The sequence below is a fragment of the Crocodylus porosus genome, unplaced genomic scaffold, assembly GCF_001723895.1.
Source record: "Crocodylus porosus isolate Cpor-Errol unplaced genomic scaffold, CroPor_comp1, whole genome shotgun sequence".
Classification (NCBI taxonomy): domain Eukaryota; kingdom Metazoa; phylum Chordata; order Crocodylia; family Crocodylidae; genus Crocodylus; species Crocodylus porosus.
In genome coordinates, this window is record NW_017728931.1 from 79,820,485 (window position 1) to 79,837,465 (window position 16,981).

The following is a 16,981-nucleotide window of genomic DNA, read 5'->3' on the forward strand; positions in this document are numbered from 1 at the left end:
TAAATTGGATGCTTATCTTGCTGGGATCCTATGACCCCAGCTGACTTCCTGCCCTTTGGGCAGGGGGCTGTACTCGATGATCTCTCGAGGTCCCTTCCAGCCCTGATGTCTATGAAATCTAGTGAAGGAAAAGGTCAGGTTTCTTATGGTAGATGTCTCCAGCTTTGATCACATTAAGTTTAAGATGACAAGAAATATAAAGGAAATACAAGCCAAGACTGTAGGTGCAAGCTTTGTGACAGAATGCAGTTACAAAATGAGAGTAGAGTATCTACAATCCATAGATATCCTACAATTTAGGTAACACAAGATCAAAGAAGATAGGCAGAGTCAGCAACTGCTCAGACCCTGAAGGGATTAACAGCTCAATTAGAGAGGGGAAGAAATGCAAACACAAGGAAGGACAGGAGCAAAATTCAGAACAATCCTGATAGACTGAAAAGCTGGGCTAGAGCCAGCAGGAACAAGTTCAATATTGAAAAATGCAAGATGCTACACTTTGAGAAGAAAAATCAAGAATGCAAATGTAAATTGGGAAACAACTGGCTGGATGGCAGCACTATGAAGAACGATCTAGGAGTCTTGAAGGCTCCTAAACTCAATGCATGCCTGCAGTATGACACAGGTACAAAAAAGGTGTATCCAGTTTGGGTCTGCATCAATAGTAGCAGTAGATGCAAGACCTGGGATATGATAGTGCCTCTTTATTCAGCACTGATCAGAGTAGTGTGTGCAGTTTTGGGTTTCACATTTTAAAAAACAAGGCCCAGAGAAATCAAAGGGTCCAGAGGCAGACAACAGATAAAGGGCTTGGAAAGGAAGCCATGAAGACAGCGTGAAAAAAAATAGGCCTTGGAAGGCCTTGAAAGGAATAGGCCTCAAGTGCATTTTAACTGTTGCAGTAATAACAAGGCAACAAAATCACCCCCATCCCTCTGCTTTACCTGTGGTAGGTTAGGGCGCTTTTAATGTTTTTGGACAATACACCTTGTGGTTGTACAACAAGGTTGACTGTGTAATTTTAGGAACAGGTTAGATAAAGACTTGTATGGGACAGTTTGGATAAGAATGATCCTGCTTCAGGCAGGGGTTGGATCATATAACCTCTGGAAATCCTTTCCAGACCTACTTTTTTATGACTACAACAGCTAGGTCATGAAGTTGTAAGAGTGGGGCAGGTGGTTCCTGGGCTCTATACTTTCACAATTTTCAGTCAAATGAAGCTCTAGACTCCACAGCTGCAACACTTAATGGTTTTGTGTGTGCTGAGTGAACTGTACAACTGGTTTCCCAGTTACATTTTTTGTACAACTTTAAAGCAGGAGCATATTTTATGTAAGCTTAAAAAATTATAATAAAAAAACAAGCCCAAAGCAATATTTGAATTTTTAAATAGTCTATCACATATTAAAGCTTCATTCCTTTGTGAGTTTTTCTATTTGGCTGAAAAGGTCAAACACCAGGAGATACCAAATAAAACTCAAGAGGATTTTCAATATTTTTAAACAATGCTTATATTTAGATTTTGGAAAAGTTTTGGTTTTTTTAAAGACGCATTAACAAGTAATGTATTTTTAATAAATATAACAGATTGTCTCCAAAAACGTCAGTAAAATATTAACATACTTCCCTGAAGTAGCAGTCCTCCTCCCTGTGTTTGCTTGGTATCTTAATTTGCCTTTGGTTTCAAAACTCGGGGCTTGCCAAGAACTATTCCTTTCAAAACCTCAGGAATTCCATTACTAGTTTTAAGCTAAATTAAAGGAAAATAGAAGCATTCAACACATGGCAGAAGTATGCACAAAGTGTTTGTTGATATTCATAAATAGACTGAAAAATTTAGGCATGTCTGAAGGACAACTGCTGTATAGTCAGCTCTGTTTCGCACTGCTATGCAACTAAATAGAACTATTGCTGCCATTTCAAGAAAGCCCAGCACAAGATACACTTGTATCAGACTGAAATATAGCAAACAGTAGATCATTCTTTCTTCATTTGAAACAGTATATACATAAAACCAGAGTTTTTATTTGTCTGAAGAATAGTGGGAGTGTTCCTTTTAAATACATTAACTTCAACATCTCCATGTGAGGCAAATATTTCACTGTTAACCTAAAAACATAACAAACCCTGTCAAATCTGACATTCAAGATTTCTTCTCCCATTCCATCCCATAACAGTACTAAAATGAAGCAATGCTGTATAAGAATAATTGAAAAGGTTAATTTAAGGCTAATTTACTTGAAATATTATTTGTAGCTGTAAGATTACTTGAGATAAGAAAAATAAGACTGTGGAATGATGTAGCTTTTTGTTGACCACAGCCACAGCAATCAAGCAAATTTATCAACACAGGTAACAATTTAGAGTTCCAGCTCCAAAGACAGGATAAAAACTATAATATTCAAGTTACCAGCATGCCAGGATAGAAGGTCTATTTTCTCCATGAAAGAGCGGCAGGAAATTACAGCAACTTTTCACCATTGAGCCAGCACACAGTAATGGATCAGTGGTTTACACTAACCGTCATCCACTGCATGAATGACTGCAGTAGCATCTTAGTTCTGCCAGTACCAATATCACTACAAAGAAAAGCCAAAGGAAAGGAGCAGGGGGAAAAAGGTCTTCTCTTGGGACTAAAAGTGGGATGACCAAATCCCTCTTGAATTTAAAAAGCAGTCGAAAAAACTCACAATTTTACAGGTATGCAAACTGCCCCACAGTATTTTTATGGATATAGGCATTTCAGGCAAGCACCTTGCCAGCCCAGTTCTAAGGCACATATTTTCCTGAATATAAATGTCACTTAAAGTCAAATATATGCACAAGAAAAAAAAAAATGGAATGCATAGAAGGATTCAGATAACTGAACACCACCTTAAAAATAAAAATTACATCCAACAAATGCAGAATATTTCTTGTTTGGCTTAAAATATGGTTTAAAGGGAAAGGAAAGTTAGTTATAAATCACAGTCCCACCATGTTTTTACTTTTCTCTCTTGTTCAAAAATATATGGAGTCTAACATGACTTCCACACCAAAAATTACACCAGATATCCCTACATAAGATAGCACACTGCTGCTACTAGGGCAGAAGGAAGGGAAAATTACTGCAACTTTCAGAACTTTCCCTTTTTTTGTTTTTTGTTTTGTTTTGTTTTTTAAACCAAAATCTGATCTAAATTCAAAGTCAGTCCTTTAAGAAACCTGCTGGTAAGCCAGAAATGCCTTGAAATACCACCCCCATTTCACATACATGATAAATCAATGGAACCTTATACAAGCAATGCCACAAAGTCAGTAACACATGGATACAGAAATTAAGTACCAGTTCTCTTCTCCTACCGCTAAATCATATCTGTAGATTCAAAAATAGCTTGAGTAATGATTAAATAAGGTTTGATGACAATAGGTGTTAAGTCCAAAGGAAAAAGGCAGCCACTGGTTACAATATGGGAGCATCACTGTGTTCTCAGTATGCAGGCACAGTAGTTTCAACACCAAATATGCAAGACTAACTTCATGAATGGAAACTACATAAGGTCTATGGCTTTTTTTAATCCTTCAGTTTCAATCCATTTTGCTTGTATTTTCAAGCAATCCTCTGCAGCCAGGAGGACTAGAAACTTTTTTAAATGAAAACTCAAGGTTTTAGGGTATTTGTGTGATTCTAGTAGCTGGGGCTTTAAAATTAGATGGCAACACAGCATGCAGGTTTAAAATTGCCTCTTAAGTAGTTATGCTTTTTGCCACCCAGATGGTGATAATGACGTGCAAAGGCAAGCAAAACAGTATTCCAGTGAACACAACACTGATCCAAGTAGATAAAGAAAGACTTGGACACAGATTACTACAGGAAAAGGGTCTTTAAAAAAAAGGAGAAAGAAAATATAAATCCCCTTAAAATAATTTATATAGTGGAAGAGTTCACAACTGCTGCATTGCAACTGCTCCACAACCATAAGTATGCTATTTCTAAGCATAGTTTTGAGAAGATTTCACCAAAACATATGCTAAAGAGTGATGGTGCTATTTAGCCATACATAAGATAAAACCTTTTAATATACTTTAAGAAATGTACGATTGAGATATCAAGTCATACTTTTAGAATGAACTTAAGGCTTTCCAGTCAGATTTTGAAAAAAACATTGTATTTAAGCAGATAATCAGTAACCTCTCTCTCCAGGAAGTTTAAAGTAACGTGATTGAGCCTCAGTTTCCAAGGTCAAGATGATCAGTCTTACTACTAATACTAATTTTTCTACCTCTTATTAGAATCTTACTGTTTCCTTGGTAGAGGCACCAGTTAAGTGGTTTCTGACTCCTTCAATTGTAACAGAAGTCCTGAAATACTGAAATAAGAGTTAATGTTAGAAGAATCTAATTTGACTTATGAATAATCACTGCCAAAATACAGACCACATTAGTGTGTTTATGCATTTGTTATAATTTTCTATGTATTTACATTAAACAGGTCAAATGTACTTCTGCTAAAGCCTGCCAGTAATTTAAAGCAGTAGGGTTCTCTGCTGAAATTCTCCAAGCAGAAGGCAGGGTACATCTGCACCTCGTAGACAAACTAAATCAGAGGTGTATGGCATAAGTTTTACATGTGTGAATTCAAAATATTTGCCCCTTCTAACAATATCACCAAGAACTTCTCAACTAACCAATTAAAGAAGGATAGTCAAACCATGGCCAAGGGGCTGTATATACCATACTTAATTCATTTGTTTCCCATGTTCAGGCTACATAGAATCTTAGCGTCCTCTCTCTTTAAATAAACTTTTAGCCCGAATGGTTGCCAAAAAAAAAAAAGCTTACAAATATGAACCAAGCTAAAGCATTGCAGTGACAGTTGCCTGAGTCTATAGACAGCTGCAAACAGTGACTAAACGTAAACTCCCCTGCACCCTATTAATCTCATTGGGGTCCCAGCTCTTAAATCCAACGATGACCTTTCTGTGTCATTAACTTTTTTAGAGCTGCTTATTTTCTCATACCACATGGAAAAATTTACAGCAAAGTAAGAACTAGGAGTTACTTCAGGGAAAGAATTGGGAAGATTGAGAGAAAAAGATCAAAAAACAAAACTAATCGTAGCCTTAAAAGGGAGTATGTTTTCCCATGGACTATGGTAGAACAAAATAAGGATAATAATAAATACTTAAGTTTTTACATAAAGACCAAATTCTTTCCTCAAGCTTCCTGTAAGGCTTCTAGTGACAGTGGAAGACTGGCATGGATTAAAGAGAATACTAAGTTTTATGCTTGTACCCCACACTCCATGAACTATAATTTAAAATGGAATTCAGCCCTCTGCCAAATAAACCTGGCACTCCTGGATTAGAGATGCTGTTGAATATTCTCTATTTAAACTTGCCAAAAAAGTTTACCAAAATATAACAGAGTGCTAATTCATGAATTTAGTAAGTTTTAACAAAGGTTGTTTTCTTTTGTTTCTTTGTTTGAAGTGAAAATGCTGTCCTAAGCTTCCTGCAAATCTTACCATAGTTATACTATTTGAGCAAGGACACCAAAAAAACAAAACAAAACAAAAGAACCTCCAAAAAACCCAACATAATGGTCTTCATTCAATTTCATTATTTAAATGTAATAAGCTGAGAGTTTCAGTACCTAAGTGAATAAATGCAGTTTCTTAACTGACAAGTTTATTTGGGTGACTGTGATAACTTTTATTAGACCAACTTAAATAGTTGAAAAAAAAATTCTTAGCAAGCTTTCAGATTTAAAAACCCTTTGTCAGGCTTTTTAAACCCGAAAGCTAGCTAAAAATTTTTTTTTCCAACTATTTAAGTTGGTCTAATAAAAGATATCACATTCACCCAAAGAACCTTGTCTGCCTATGTCCTTAGACCAACATGGCTACAACCTACACCCCTGTATCTTAACTGAGACTTTCTAGAGTCACAGCTCAGACTGACAGATTTTCCCACATGCCAGAACGCCTACCCAAGGCCTACACGCAAGTGGTGCTTAACCTATGGCCGTCCCAAAGAGACTGGGTCAAGCCCACGGCATAGAGGATGAGCAGTAAGTAGCTCAGTCCCATGAGTCCCCTTCTCTTCCCTATACTACTGTGGCCCTGGTCCCATCCTCAGCCCATCCTCTGTGCTTTCTCCCTTCCCCTACTGCAGATGCTGCTTATTCTCTCCCTCCCTCTTCCTCTAGGAAAGTGTTATTTACCAGATGTAAGCTCCCTTCCTTCCCTCCCCCTTTGACCTCCACACTGGGAGCTACCTCCTCTTTCTGGAGAGGCCTGGTCCACCACACTAAAAGATGGACCACCACTGCTATACTTCATTTAATCCCCACATCAACCCTAAATGAGGGTCTTATGAGGGATGTAAGCAGCGTGGTATAAAGCTAGCCAGCCAGAAGTGAATTTCACCCATGACCTATGCTAAAAATGGTATTGTTTAAAGCACCTACAGGATAAAATCCAATGCCCACTGAGATCAATAAAAACACACTGATTTCAATGAGTTCTGAATCAAACTCAGAACGTGGATGTCAGTGCACTCAAAATAACTGAGTCACTATAAAATCTCAGAGAGTGCTAAATGAAAGTACAGTGTATTACAGTAAAAGACCATGTTTTTCACAATTACTAACTAGCCTCATAATTTCCAGAATGTTAGACTTAGTAGGGAATAGTATCCAGAGTTTGCTACATGAAAATTGACAACAGTACATGGAACAGTTAAGAATTCATCGCATCAGTTCAGGTAGACAAGAAGTTTACCTATCCAATGTCCAAAATCCTATACATGTGTGCACGCTCATGCGTGTGTGCACACTTGAACTTTAAACATGAATCACTCCACTGATTTCACTAGAACTAAGCCGTGTAAAGTTAAGCACATGTTTACAAGAAAAATAGATTTTAACATTTTTTTTTTCTGGTCGAGTATTATTAGCAGACTAATCTTGTCTAAACCTAGTTCTATAGTTTGTATCAACGACTGCAAAGTGGCAAACAGGAAAAAATAGCAGAGCACCTATTTGCACATAACTGAATGTAAGGTAAAACAGGCTAGAGCTATTTAAAGACTGCTTAACAAATAGACTAGAATAGAATCTGGTTATTGAAAATACTTTTGGACATAATTACACACACACAAATCACTTTTAAGAAAACGTTGAGAATTTGCTCTTTGTCCAATGTACATCAGATGCATCTGCTACTTAAGAACTAACATCTATTTTCACTGAGCTCTGAAATTAGTTTTAGTCTTAACTTAGTAAAGGTCATCTCTAGGCACAGCTACTACCCAACAAAATCATTCTAATTTTTATTTGGTTAATTAGCCTTGCTACTCACAGCCAGTGTATTTTATGCACATTTATTCTGTGCGATTAATTTTCAGGTAGAACTGCCCTAACATTTCTTTCCACCAAGCTAAGTTGAAATTCAGAGTCTTGAAGACTGTTTGTGGAAAAGTCCCATAAAACAGCATCGGTTCAAAACAACAAAAATGACCATTTTGTGTAAATCTACACAGCTTTTATAAAATAAATTCTCCCCTTTATAACACCACCATGGTTTGTTACATGAGTGACAGATACATCGCTATGCAATATTTAAACAGTAAGCTTGGAATCCATCCACATCATTTTTAGAACTATTTTCCATATTATCAGAATCTAGGATTTTTTCAACACATTATAGAATTACTATATATGAAAAGGCTGCATAGAAAAAAGATTATAGTCTTTGGTGGATACAAAGAACAGTCAAAATTTAAATTAAGACACTGAACTGGAAAGAAAGCAAAATTATGGAAGGAAAAAGTAAACAGATATGAATATGGTTGCTGGAATACTGTTTTAATAAGCACTTCCAACACATTTTTGACACAGAAGCCCATGTTAATCAGGGGGCAATAACCAAATAAAAGGCAAATGAGAAAGGGACTGAATTTAGAGTTTGATGGGTAATTGCTGCCAATTTAATATGCAATTCCTTTTTAAAAAAAGGAGAGAGAAAAGAGCGTTTTCAGTGCAGTGGAAACTGAGGAATATATATATGGGACTCCACTTCTAGCTAACTTCAGTACAGATATTGGGCACTTTCTGGAACTGATCCTATACCTCTTAATAGCAAAGCATTTTAATGCACCACAGAACCATACCAAAACACGTATAGCTTTTCCCCTTCTAGAAACTAGACTGTTTGGCTACTAAATTGCATCTAGAAGAACATCATTGTAAAGTAACTGCCAATATCAAACCAGCTTGAGATCAACAACTATTCAGGGAAAAAGTGCATGCTTTCTCTTTTATAAATTCACAGTGCATCCACACCTTGAATACCAGTTCTAGTCTCCACACCTCAAAAAGGGCACAGAAGAACCAGAGAAGGTCCAAAGCAAGACAAAACGCATGATTAGCAGTAGGGAGAGGTTTCCATAAGAGAAGACAATAAACAGACTAGGCCTACTTAGATTAGAAGAGAGATGCTTGAGGGAGGACATAAGGGTTTACCAAAATACTAAATGGCAAAGAGAAAGTAGAGAGATTTATTACTCACCCTCTCACAAGACAAGAACTACGGGGTCACAAAATAAAATGAGTAGGTAATAAGTTTAAAATGAACAAAAGGAAGCTCTGTTTCATACGGCATGTCACTGAAGTGTGGAATTCACTGCCATGAGATGTTGCGCAAGTTGACAGCTTAGCCAGACTAAAAAAGAGATTGGACAAACTCTTGGAGGAAACAGGCATCAGTACCTATTGAGCATGGGAGTCAGGGGTGCTGCCTCTGAATCAGAACTTCTGAGTCCAGCATTTCTCAGCCCATGGGTCAAGACCCAAAAGTTGGTCACAAGAATATATGAAAGGGTCAGGAAGAAACTTTAAAAATGGACCAACAAACTTTACAAATGGATTTGCCTTTAAAGGGGAAGAATGTGGGAAACTGTGGCTTTTCCCTTGCAAGCTGGCAGAGATCCAGCCTGCAAGGGGCTGCTTGGGGCCTCCTGCCCCACACACTGGGGAACTGGGGTCTGGGGACAGTGGATCAGGAGTGATGAGCACAAGGTTGGGACTGGCCATCGATGTTTACAAATGGGTCCTGGTACAAAAAAGGTTGAGAACCACTGTCCTAGACCTTAAATGCCGGAGGCTGCAAGTGAGAGAGAAACAGTGGAGAGGGGAAAAAACCCTGGTCATACCCAGCTGGGTCAGTCACCATTCACCGTCTGCCACTATGCAACTGGGAGGAAAAGGGGCCAGTTCCTGCCTGAAGCCCAGCATGACACAAGAGACCAGCCAAAAAGACCTACTGCCTGACCCAGTCCAGTCAATAGCAGCTCTTATGTTTTCAGACATCACTTCTCCTGAAGCCCATCCAGCAGAATAAGAAAGCGTTTGAAGAGCACATTCAAAAAGAAGTTGCTAGGGGAAAAAAAAAAAAAGGAAGGAAAAAAGTTGCCCCAAAAAGAGCTGGTCAGCAGCACAGAGCACCATGGAGGCCAGGCTGAAGCCAAGCCTGACTCATCCTCTCTCTTTCCCCACCACTAAGCACAATGTCGCAGTATAAATAATGACACAGGCACCTCGCAGGCGATCCCCAGTCCCCACCACCTGCGGACGGGTCATGCGAGCACCGCAGCCACGGGGGACCTGCAGCACCACTCCCCGGGGCCATTCAGCCCCCCCGCGACCGCCGTCGAGCGGGGCTGGGGAACCTCCAGGCCAGCATCACGGGGAGAAACGACACTAGGACCCTCCCAGCCTCCATGTCCGCAGACGGGGGAGGGGGGCCCCTCCCGCCCCTCCAGGCTCCCGGCTCGAGTTGAGCCGGCAACAAACGCTACTCAGCCCGGGGCTTCTGCTCTCGCCCGTCACCTCCCGCCTACGGCGGCTCCGCTCCTGTCGCCCTGCGCGGGCTCCGGCCGCCAGCGCCTCACGGGCGGGGGGTGGGGGGGGGCACAGGGGGAGCCCCGGCTCCCGCAGGCCCAGCCCCAGGAGGCTGCGAGCCCGCGCACAGGGCCCTCCCAGCACTCACCTCCGCCATGAGCCCGGGCCTGGCCGCGGGGCCGGGCCGGGCTCCGAGTGCCACCGTCAACGCCTATACCAACAGCAACTCCCGACAGCGGCAGCAAAAGGGCCTCACTCTGGGCCGGACTCTGCCCAAACTACTTCCGGGGCACCCCCACAACTACTTCCGAGGGCAGCGGGAAAGGGCCGGGGCGGGGAGACGCTGCCAAGGGGCCCGAAGCGACAGGCGCGGGGACAGCCAATAGGAAGAGAGCGCAACCGGGAGGGGAGGTTTCCATGGCAACCGCGTATGCAAATCATTCAGTGAGCGCGTTCTGTAATTGGCTGCTCTTCTGCATGGAGTCGGAGCCGGGGACAGGGGCTATCAGTGCACCCTGGTGCTGCGGGGCAAGGGGGAGATGTCGAGGCATCTCGGTGCCGGCCTGCCCAGGGAAGCGAAGACAGCTCTGTGTCCCGGCCCGCGGATAGGACACCCGTAGCATCGATTCTGCGGACCGAAGTGGTGGCGCCTAAGGCTGGATTGGCCAGCCAGCCTCCACTGCTCCTAAGCCAGCAAAAATAAAGCTAGGCAGCTGCATCACAGGCCAGGGGCAAGCCAGGGCTATTTCGGAGGCAACCTGGCAAAAGATCATCCAGCATGTAGAGAGCAGGGACAGTGGGTCTCAGGGGCTTTCTCCTTGACTGACATCCTGCTGTTATCTTAGGCGGTGCTGTGCTATTTCAACCCCCGCAGTTTTCCCAATGATTTCTTATAAAAAGTGTAGGTGACAGAACACTGGCAGCAGAGGATGCTTAAAAGAAGAAGTGTAAAGAGGTTTAGAAATCAGTGGGAAAGATAGAGGGAAGTAGCACACAGCTGTCTCTCATCCTCATCACAGCAGGACCTTTGGGACCTTCCTGCTTTAAAAAAAAAAAGGTTTAGAACCATGCCTTTCTTGCTTCCTTTCTGTAGGACTGTCCTGTGGTTCTTTAGGTACCGTCCTGTCAGCCTGCTTGTTGTTAACAGGTGAGACAGGTCACTGCCCTCAGGAGCTTGAAATCTAGAACTGCTTGTAAGTGTTTGTGAAATTACCTCTTTTGATCCAGTCAGTATTCGGGAACCTGTGGGACAGGTGTTTCCACCAGGAGGAAAAACTGATGGCAGAGTTGGGTACTTTTGGGATGCAGTTCTATTTACTTGCAAAAGAATTCATGCTGTGCCCCAGCACACAAAAGGAATCAAACTTGCCATAGTTTCTTTGCACCCCATACTGCCCAAAAAGCTCACCTTCATCCTCCTCTCAGGCTGTACTACAATTGCTTCTCTCATTCTCTGCTTGACTTTTTTGCTTCCTCCTCCATCTTCTTCAGGCTGCTGACATGCATCTCCACCACACACTACCAAGCCTCTTGCACTTTCACTCAGCAACTCTCTCCTGTCAGCTTCAATGAAGCTTGTTAATGCTCCGAGTTTGGGTCAGTGGTTCCCTCCATTGAGCTACTTTCTAAAGTATGACAGGTGCAAGTGTTTCTTCCAAGATGGCTGTCTTACCTGGCTGCTTCAACAAGTTATTCCCCTGCTTTCTACATAACTATCCCACAGCCAGCCACAGAGGTTACAGTTTACCAAGTGAATTAGGCAGACAAGGTTCTTTGGGCGACTCTGGTAACTGTTTAAGTTGGTCTAATAAAAAGGTATCAGATTCACCCAAAGAACCTTTGTCTTTTTATATTCTTAGACCAACACAGCTACAACCTATACCTGGGTACTAAGAGAATTTGCATTCCTGCAAATTAAAAAGAGAAGAAACACATATTTTTCAAAGCACACATGCTTTATGCAGCCTCTTCCTTGTTCTATTAAGGGCAATGTTTGCAATTAGTCTACTAACAAAACCAGCAAATCAAGATACCCTTATTATCTGCTTGTGCCCATGTCAGCGTATGGCTGTGAAATCATGGCGCTGCAGTCCATCTAACCCCTTGCAAGTTGTGTAAACTAAAGTAAAAAGCCACTACCATCTCAAGTTCTTTTTGTTTTTGTGGTAATAATGTCCCTGACTTGTAACCACTGGCAGCTGTGTCCATTCTGAAGAGGATTTTGAAAAATAGGTAGATGAAAATAGGAGCAAGCCATTTTCAGCTCTGAGCTAAATCTCACTTTGCTGGCCTCTAAAATGGTTTCCCTCTCACCCAAGCTATGCAATGGTTTTCCAGTACTGGCAAACTTACAAATGAATCTCATATAATAGAAGTCTGCCTGGGGAGTTGGCTGGTACAGCACAGCTCCAATTTATCTTTTTGTCAGTAGAAATTGCCCCTCCCCCCTCAATGATCCCCACCCCTCTGCCTACACACACTAATTCTGAATGCACATTTTATTTGGGTTCAGTTTCAAACTGGAAACTAATCATAAGCCATCATTTCAATTTTCAAAAGGTGTCAGAATGCTTTATTTGGAGGCTTGCCTGCTTCTTACATCTCTTTCAACATAATCTAATATACCCACTGCACACCAATGGCTTACAACTCATTGGCTTTGTCTGAACCATATCCGTAAAGGCAATTTCCACCAACTAAATCCAATGAATACGTTTCCCGACATTGAAGGCAATAGTGTAGCATAAGAACCAGTACAGAATAGAATAAAATAGAATTTATTTCAGCTATAGCTGTAATGAAATCAAGTCAAGTATTAGCACAGCCACAGTGTCTGCTAACCACATTTTGCCCCCTTTTAAATAGGTGTACACTTTTCAAATTGCAGTCTCCATTTGAGACTAATTAGATCAAATCCTGAGCTACTTATTTCTTCACAATTTTAGTACATTGAGACAACATCCACAACTCCCACACAGCATGCCACAAATCCTACAACACATTTTATAACCAGCTTCCCATTATTGTAGTCTAACTGACCAGATCTTTGAAAAAAAAAAAAAAAAAAAGATCTTATTGAGGCTGATCTTTACCCCTCCAATCATTGTCCTTTCACAATTGGGATTGGGTGAGGGGCTTTTACTAAGAAACGTTGACTCAGTCTTGGCAAACATTACACCAATACCTCACCCATCGGTTCCAATAATGTTTCTTCATCTTTTTCCTAGCAATGCATTCCATTCTTCTTGTGATTGTACTGGCTGTATGTGAATGCATGTACTTGTGGTACCTTCGCTCTAAGGTCACACTGGAAAATTTTCTTGCCAAATATATGCATAACATTCTTTTAATTTGGTTTTGACCAGGTTCCCTGTTTATTTCTATAGGCTTCTTAAGAAAATATAGATGGCAGGTAAAATGCTAAGACTAATTACTCCAAGTTGCTATATGAATTAGCATTTAACTATCTGTACAGAAGCAAATATATAGAAATGCTTAGAGACTGTTTCCTAATATGCTTTTATAATGGATTACAGCAAAATAAATAGAAGAAGATAAGGTAAGTCAGAGATATTAATCAAACATATATATGGCATCCATTTTTTCCATTCCTTCAGAAAACACATTTATGTGATACCCATAATTTCTTTACCCTATTCTCAATTCCTATATGTTATGGTTGATTTTGCTAGTAACCAAGATGAAAAGTCTGTAAATGGAATTTATGGACTGCCTACCAATTTAATGTTTGAAAATCCTAAACCCTTAATGAGAACTCCATAGAACTGAAGTTACTATCCTTTATACACATGGACCCAGTCATGAATGCTTAAAGTTAGTGAAAGTTTCGCTATTTTTTAGGGGAAAACAAAAACAAAAACAAAAAAACACCATACAAGCTACTGCAGTATGGATAAGACACTACTCTACAAAAAAAGAGTTTAAGAACACTTCTTTTTTATATAATTGCTTTCTCCAGTTGTAATAAACACACATTTTATATTATTAAATACAAAAGGCAATCCTTTCTAGAGACATGAGAGATATTGTATTGTTAACAGTTTTTGAGGAGCTTCTTACCAGTTCAGCAGTGAAGGATGAAATAGAAGTTTTAAAGTCAATGAAAATGTTTCCAAAATGTAGTACAATTAAGTCTGGTTTATCATGAACAATAATTATACATGTTATTCACAAAGATTTTTCCACTCAATAGTAGAACTTATGATAAAACAAATTTTAAGTTTCCCATCCCTTTAATATAATTACATGCTGAGTAGCAATTTCTGTTTTCAGAGGCTCTTATATCAGCAGAAAGAATTTCATGTTGAGCAGTACTGAAAATAGCAAACGGAGTGTGTGTGTGTGTGTGTGCGCCAAAAAGAATTCCCTTGCAGCAATATTAATTCCCTCGTTCCAAAAATAAAGTACGCGGTTAAAACTCAAACCATGATTATTAGAAGTTGTGTTGAATTTTCCAGAAACATTAAAACAATGCTGGATATTTCCAAGCCAGTTATATATATATATATATATATATATACAAAATTTGGTAATTATTCATTTAACTAAGGCCCTTATTCTATAAAGGGCCTTGCATGCTTGAGTGATCCATCTACAGTGATCGTGGGTTGATATATTCATGAGCTTCAAAGGAAAAGCAAACATGTAAATTCTTATGGGGAAACAGCAATGATTTTTTTTAATGCAAAGATTCACTCACAGGCTTAGCAGTATTCTATGAACTAAACCATGTGCATAAGTCTAAAAATTACAGTCCAAAGCTTTAAAACAAACCATTTATTAATATAAAGACTTTCACAATTTGAATCAACATTAGCTTATGTTCTATACATAAGGAATTGCCCAGAGTTTGTGATTTATTTGCCAGTAATAATATAACATCTAAAAAACCAGCTACATTCAGCAGTGTTTACTTCTATCTTTTTCCCACAGTCTTTCAATGTTCCAATTAACTGATACATTGGACACCTGACTTTTCAGAAGCAGCCTGACAGTGAATCTCACCCTCAAGAAATAATTGTTGGTGGAAAAGCTGTTTGTTTCTTATTTGTTTTAACTTCTTGTTTGTTTTAGCTATTCTTTCTAGGCACTACAAAAATTTAGTGTGCTCTTTTCCAGATGGCTAATAGTGTTGGATTGAGGTGTCTGAACTTCTAAATTTCACCTCTAACTGCATCCTAATCTTGATCTACCATGTCCCTGTCCTGAGGCTTTTATAGTAAGGGATTGCCATTGTGCAGTGGGTTGTGTCATGGAGATTAGACTTGGCAGACAAAATATTTTAGAAAGTAGCCAATCCTGTAGTCAAGAAGCCAGGTTTTGTAAGAATACCCTACTGAAAACAGGAATGCAAAACTCTGGAACTCTTGGTTCAGAGATGATACTTTCTTAGTTGGTCTAATAAAAGATATCATCTCTGAACCAAGAGTTCTAGAATTTTGCATTTCTTTTCATCTCAGATCAACACAGCTACCAAATACAACTACTGAAGACAGACACTTGAGGTTGTTCTGATGGATCTGGTGGATCAGAGCCAAAACCTGGGAGTGGCATAACCCTTTACATGGGCAACTTGGCCCTAGAATAAATGGCAAGCAAGTATTAGCAGAGATTGTCTGAGGAAAAAGTGTTCTCTCAGATACTTTACAAGTAAAGTGGGATAATAGGCTTGTTCATCTGTATATTCCCAGGGGAAAAGCTTCTGTCCCTGGAGAAACCTGGTATTTCAAGGTGCTAGTTGAGTGTATACCCAATATAACACCTCCTTTCAGAAAGATTAAGAGTGATGCTCTCTTTTTTCCCCCACTATGACAGCACAGACATTTGGCACAGACTTAAAAATCAGTCAAGTCATCAGGGTCCATATGAAGAGAGCAGTTATGTGGACCAATTTTAGTCATTCATTGTTTATGGTTTATCATTCAAGATGTAAAGGAGAAAAATGAAGAAAGCATTGTCTTCTTCTCTTCACAGGCAGGCAGGACAACAGGCAATCATATTCCCTATGTTTGACTGGGGATTGGGCCATCCTGCAAATGAAGTGGCTGGGGTGTAGAAGCCAAAATTCCCTCCTTCGCAATCCCCAGAGGCTTGTATATCAAGTCAGATACCCTGGCAGAACAGGTTCTAAGCAAGACTGCAGCCCATGCACCAGGGAGCTGGGACGGTTTGGGTCTGTGTGTAACTATCTAAATGGCACATTTAGAAGTACTGTACCTTTGAAGGACGAAGATAACACTCCCCGCCCCCCCCAACTAACTTCCATTCAAACCCTGTGTATGAACACCGTCTCTCCCATGCCCCTATTTTGATGGGAGTCTAAACCCAGGAAAATAAGTCAGACCCAGGGTGAATCTGAAGTCTGTTTTTAATCACAATGAAAGAGATATAAAGATCCCAGACTTGTAAAGATTTATGCACATGTTTATCTTCATGCGTTTATATTGCACTTCATCACAAGCATACCCAAGTAATCTTTAAACTAGGTAGCTTTTATCCTGGTAACTCTGTAGCTGTGACAACATGTAGCTCAGGAGAGGCTGCCAAAACCCATTGAAAAAAAAAAAAAAAAAAAAATCAGGGTAATTCAGCCCATGCTGAGTTCCCTGCTGGCATGGCCACAATACTACCAGTACCTGAATTAGCTGCCAGTTTGGGTCTGACTATGCTCTAGGATAATCAGGCTATTTAAACTGAGAGTGTTGCCAATCTGGAGTACTACGAGGACAGACAGAAATGACAATTTTCGCCTGATCTGGCCACAAAAAAAAGACAGTTTATAGCTGTGACCAAACAAGTACACAGCTGCAAACAGCTGCAACAGCATGAGGTATCAAATAAAGATATTACAAAATGTAGCATCTTTTGTAACTTGCGTCTGCAGAGTTCCTAGGCCAAGGGTTGTCAACCCCTGGCACACATGCCAAGCATGTCACATAAGGCCATTTTCTTCGGCACGCACCGGGGCTGGGGCAGGGAAGCAGCAACTGTTTGCAGCCTCCTGGCTGCAGCTGGCCCTGACTCTGGGTAGCTGCTACCAGCTGGGAGCCTGGGCTGCTCCCAGCAGATGGCTGGG

General features: G+C 40.4%; 1 protein-coding gene across 4 annotated transcripts in view; it reads right to left on the reverse strand.

The window, feature by feature from the left end:
- FRS2 (fibroblast growth factor receptor substrate 2) overlaps positions 1–10,164 on the reverse strand; it is an 86,522-nt gene extending 76,358 nt beyond the window's left edge. For 2 of the 4 annotated variants that reach the window (XM_019543232.1, XM_019543230.1), the window contains exons 1-2: positions 10,034–10,164; positions 8,555–8,707 (exon numbers count right to left, since the gene is read on the reverse strand). The gene's annotated coding sequence lies outside the window, so the exon portion shown is untranslated. The remainder of the gene's footprint in view (positions 1–8,554; positions 8,708–10,033) is intronic. The other 2 variants (XM_019543233.1, XM_019543231.1) reach the window with 1 other exon arrangement.
- Between the last annotated feature and the right edge of the window lie 6,817 nt (positions 10,165–16,981).